The 6,000-nt window shown below is 33.7% G+C and overlaps 1 non-coding gene across 1 annotated transcript; it reads left to right on the top strand.

Annotated features, from left to right (window-relative positions):
* Nucleotides 1-2,736: 2,736 nt before the first annotated feature.
* On the top strand, nt 2,737-2,855 carry LOC120597354 (5S ribosomal RNA). Its single transcript, XR_005651372.1, has one exon. It is a non-coding gene; the product is annotated as a 5S ribosomal RNA (ribosomal RNA).
* The last annotated feature ends 3,145 nt before the right edge of the window (nt 2,856-6,000 follow it).

Genomic DNA, 6,000 nt, shown 5'->3' with positions numbered 1-6,000 from the left:
TGTTCAAAACTAACAAAATACACGTTATATGGAAGCAGAGAGATTTAAGTATACTCTCTCCTCAGGAACACAATTTCAACTCAATAATCATTGAAAGTACATATATTAAATATTTGGGTGTTAAACTCACAAATGAATTATATAATATATAATACACCAAAACTTAGGACACTGATCTAACAGTATAAATTAACTTAATCTATGAAGTCTTCAAAATACTTAGTACACACAGTGTTTATTTTTTAAGGTATATAGACTTTTTCCATCACAATGGAAGAAGGTAGGAATCAGGAGGGAGAAACATTGTTTTTCAAATTAAAATCAATAATATTTTTTCCTCCAATACAACCTCGTCAATAGGTAGGGAAGGGTAAAATGAAAACTATACATCTTTAGTGTTTAAATAGGATGTGAGTAAATCGAATAAACTATATTTTAGAACTTTATAAAGTTTAATAATTATGATATAAACATATGTACCTAAGATTCTAGCAACTAGATATATCCAATAATTGGCATAAAAATTCTTCCTTCTAATTATGACTTTCATAAAAATAATCCTGAAATATTACAATTTGCTAGAATAGCTTTTAATTCATTCTAAGAAATCCAAATTATGCCTGATGCAATTTCACTGTTAATTATATTCTACTGCATTTTAATATTTAAAAACTGATAATACATGTAACAAGAAATACTATGACTTACTATAATAACTAAAGTTACTGTGATATTTATGGAAAAATTTTCAAATTGGAATTTAGTATGATAAATATGGCATTTCTAATCAGTGAATTCAGAAAATGGTATTGAGACAACTGGTTAGCCATTTCTATAATAATAAATAAATATACAAACAATAAAGCTAAATTCTTAACTCTCTTATTGCCTCAAGATAATTTCCAGATAGACCACAAACAGCACACAAATCAGAAAGCATAATGGAAAACAATGATATAATTCAATATACTTAAAAAAATTAATTCTAGAAAAAAGTCAAAAGCAAATAGCAAGCTGAGGATAAATATCCACACCTATGAAAACAATGGGTTAATTTATCTATGATACAAAGATCACACATAATAAGAAAAAGAAACAATCCAATTGGCAATGGACAAAACCAGAGATTACAAATAACCAATAAAGTTATGAAAATGTTTAACCTCACTTATATAATTAGATACAAAATCAAAGAGTAATGAGATACTATTTTTTCATTTGGATTAGCAAATATTTAAATGTTTCACGTTGAAAATTTCATGAGGCTGTAAACAAATAGAAAACTTAGTATGTGACCTTGAACAAATTTCTTAATCTCTCTGTGCCTCCTTAGTTTTCTCATCTCTAAAATAGGGATATTACATGATTGGATTGTTGTGAAGAATAAATTATTTAATATCTGTAAAGAGCTTAGAATAATACCTCATGCGCTGCAAGCACTATGACTTTATTAAATAAATACACTTTTTAAAAATTAAAACTTTATTTTTTAGACTGGTTTAGGTTCACAGCAAAATTGAAGGGAAAATACAGAGACTTCCACATATTCCTCAATCTCACACATGCACAGCCTCCCTCCGTTATCAACATCCCCCACTAGAAGGGTACATTTGTTACAGTTGATGAACCCACGTTGACACGTCGTAATCACTCAAAGTCCATAGTTTACATGTGATTCACTCTCTGAGTTTAGACAAATGTAAATACACTTTTTTTAGAAGGATAATTTGATAATATGTACTTTTAAAATTTCTCAAAACCAAGAAGCACATAGCCTTTGACAGGAAATTTCCACCATTAGGAATTTACCCTTCAGAAATATTTACATAAATACTTAAAGATATGTATTCAAGAATATTCATTGCAATATAACTTATATACATTGTAAATGACTTAAATCTATGTTAATGAGGGCTGATAAATTACTCCCAGTACATCTCTATAGAATGAAACGTTATTCAAACACTGAACATGTATCCACATCTCCACCTACCCTACAGCCCATAAACTGTCAGAAAAGATGTTTTTAAAAGCGTATATCCTAATAACAGTGGAAAACAAGAAAAAGAGCCCTCCAGAGGGGCAGAAATTCTGAATAACTCCCGATTTAAAAAATAATGCCAATGACACTAGACCTACATAGAAAGAAGTTTGGAGGAAACTAAAGTTCCAAAGTAGCAGCACAAGAGTATCACAAAAATGGCAAGAGTCCAAGGAAATGCCACAAGCCAGTGGCACCTTACATAAAGGCAGGAAGGAATCCTAGGTATCCAAGTGATTAAGAAGGAAAATAAATCGAAAGCAGCTAGGCTAATGAAGCTTTCTCTCCTCCATCTCCAGCTTTTGCTAAGAAGCAAGTGCTCGACAGCAGTATTTGCTCTAGGATGATGTAGTGAGAACAGATCTTGGATCAGAGAGACGGTGAAGTACTTAAGTAACAGCTAATCCCAAAGATGACAATACGCCCACAAGCCATACTGCCACAAAACTGTATTTAGAAGCATATCATGGAAAATGAGAAGAATCAGATAAGGTAATATAACTAGCATCCACAAAGAAATGAATAGCAGTTCTCAAATGCAAAGGAAGATAAGCAGACAACCAAGAACTGTCAAACATACAAAGAAAACCACCCCATGAGAAAAAGGCCCCAAACTCAACAAAAAAACTAACATCCTAAAATAAAATAAAACTGAATTATGCAACTGAAGATGAATGTTAAAAAAAAAAACCTTCAGCTATGGCCATGCCACCCTGAACGTGCCCGATCTTGTCTGATCTCGGAAGCTAAGCAGGGTCGGGCCTGGTTAGTACTTGGATGGGAGACCACTTAGGAAGACCAGGTGCCGTAGGCATTAAAAAAAAAATCTTCAGAGACTTAAGAGAATACTGTACCTGTGAAACAAAAATAAATAGAAATCTTAAAAATTAAGTATATTCTTGTTTGGATATCAGCTTCAGCCAAGAGTAATTAAGGGCCAGATTTACCTTCCAAACTAAAACACCTAAAAATACAAACAAAAACATGAAATAATGTTTTCACAATGTTAAATATCATGCAACAAAGGACAGTGATTCCTGAGAGATGAGAAACAAAGTGAATTCTGTGATTGCCCTCATATCACTGCCTTGAAAGTTTCAAGGACGGGGCACAAAGAAGGGGAACCCGAGCAGAGCCTGGTAGACTCCCTAAATTGTGGAGGTAGAGGGGAGAGTCCAGGGAGACAAAGGCAGCCAAAGTTCTCAGGGCAGAGTTGTGGAGAGGAAAGAGAACTCCAGAAGTCTGCAGTATCCCCTGAGTATTCAATAGAATACTGATCTGTGTACATATATGGGGAAACTATCTGAAGTTGAAGCCAGAACACCTAAAAGGATAGCAGGGAGCAGTACTCAGGGATCATACAAGGGTGAGAGTAGTGCCTAATCCCATTAAGAGATTTTAAAATTTCACAATTCATAAGATGTTAAATAGTGTACTAGAAGGGCATTGTCTCAGAAAATAATTAGCCCTAGACTAATTGTTGTTCTCATGTCTAACAAAACTTAAAAATAAGGCCCAAAAGGATCAAACTGTTTCCAAGTATACATCTCAGAACGAAACTCAAGAATCTTCCTAGGAACACAAAAATATTCAGCTCCCCCAAAGATAAAATTCACAATATCTTGCATCAAATCAAAAGTTACCAAGTACACAAAGAAGCAGGAAAATGCGACCTATAATGAGGAGGGAAAATCAGGCTATATGCAGTAAAATGTAAAACTTTTGTGAAGCACACAAAAGAAAATCTTTAAATTGGAGAGATTTACTATGTCTTAAAAGAGGAAACAATATTTTTAAAATGTCAATGTCCATCTAATTAATCTACATGAAAATGATCTTCCATTTTTATTTCACATTAACTTAGAAGTGCTAATTGCCACAATATAAGAAAAAGAAACAAAAATATCAACAATTTAAAATTTTAATTAAATATTTAAAATAGCTGAAATAGAAGGAGTTGAGCAAATAGGAACAAAAAAACAACAAAAGATGTTCAAGACCTCTATGGAGAAAAATTTTATTAAAGAACATTAAGGAAACATCTGGAAGCATGACACATTTATAAAGACTCGGTTTTGTAAAGGTAGTAATTCTTCCCCAAATAATCCAGAAATTCTATGTAAATCTAATAAAAATCCTAGTTTTTTGGTTTTGGTGGAACTTTAAAAATTGATTCTAAAATTTACATGTAAGTGCAAAGGTCTAACTTCAATTCCTGAAAGTAAAAAATAAGATGGGGGACATGCCTTATCAGATATCAAAACTTTACACAAACTATAATTTAGAAATTTTGATTTTGATGCAAAATAGGATAGCTGATGTAATAGACGAATATAATAGGATAGCCAACAAACAATCCTATGAGCAATCTGATAGAATCCGAGATTTCCTATCAGCAGGAAAAAGACCAGTCAATAAGGTCAATAAACAGTGCTAGGAAAATCAGTTATCCATTTGAGAAAAAATGAAATTGAATGGCTACTTCACACCATTTTAAAAGAAAATATTCCAAATACATTAAGAACTTGAATATGAGAGGCAAAACTTGCATAAGAAAATGTCGGGGAGTAGTATTATAACTTCCACGGTGATGAATACAGTGGACTGATGTTCAGTGTCACCCTATCATCCTTTTAGGGTGCCTTCCTCTCCTGCAGAAGCTAGAAAGTTAAAGCCTACATTTTCCAGACTCCTTTACAAATAGAGTTCTGGATGTTATTTAGGTTCAATCAGCTGCATTTGTGAAATTCAAAAAGCAAAAGGGAGGTGGAAGGTGCAATTCTTCTGTCTCTCTGGCAAGCATTGTCATAAAGGCTCTGTTTTTTTCTGTAGCAGCATCGGCAGTGGTCCTGATATCTAGTTATTAGCTTTGTGAGGATAAGCAGGCTGTGGGCATCTGTTTTCCTAGTGCATATTACAGCAGGCATTATCTGATTCCTGATCAGAGTGCTGCAGCCGCAGCAAGAGCATCCCCATCACGGCGGCTTCTTGATCACAGCAGTGATGAGACACTTGTGGAGCCTGTAGCTTCCTGATCATAGAAGAGGCAGGAGCCTCACTGGGTACCCAGTTCTGTGGAGTCATTCCTGAAAGTACAACCTAAAACAGTTCTTCAGTACTCTCAAAGATTCTATAAGCCATTTAATATCTTATAATATTTCTTCCTGCTCGAACTATCTAGAGCAAATTCTAGTGGGACTTTTTGTTTTGCTTTTTAACATTTTAGGTTTATTAATAAAGTCATCATAAATTGTCATCAAAATACTCTATAGAACACAAGAGCCAGGTGAGCAGAGCTTAGTCCTTTGTAGGACAATTCTATATGCTAACTAGTACTTGAAGAACTTTTTTTTCCTTTTATAGAGGGGTGCTCTGCAGTTGAAAATACCTTTCTCAACATATCTGATGTAAGTTTGCCATTTTTGTCAAAATTTCTGCAGTTTAACAAAAAGTAAATTGAATGTGCTTAGGAATTTCACGAAGTGTTCTTTGCTGGTATTACTTTTGACATTGTTTTTCAAAGGTCTCCCTTCAGTTGGCAAAGTAGGCAAAAACTTACAGGAGAAACACTAAAATACACAGAAATATGTTGCTCAACATCACATAATGGGATTAGTTTCCTGTCACCTGTGCTATAACTCTGAGATCTACCATAACCATATTGGATCCCAAAACTGTCCACCCAGTGGGTAAAAATACAGAAAATAAACCAACCACAAGGGCTTAGGAGTCATTTTCCATGGAAAATAAGATCTTCTTATTTTGGAGTTCCATGAATGATGGGACTGTAAAACTGAACTTATAAGGATTGGGAAGGATGTCCTAAACAAGGCACAAAAAGCTCAAATCATAAAGGAAAATATTGATCATCACTTTGACTATATAAAAATTAAGAATTTCTCTACATTATAAAACATCATAAAGAAAGTGAAAAGACAAACCACAAACCAGGAGGTATT

This window comes from Pteropus medius, unplaced genomic scaffold (assembly GCF_902729225.1).
Source record: "Pteropus medius unplaced genomic scaffold, Ma_sr-lr_union100, whole genome shotgun sequence".
NCBI classification, from domain to species: domain Eukaryota; kingdom Metazoa; phylum Chordata; class Mammalia; order Chiroptera; family Pteropodidae; genus Pteropus; species Pteropus medius.
Note: the sequence above shows the minus strand (reverse complement) of the source record. Positions and strands in the feature narration are given on the sequence as shown.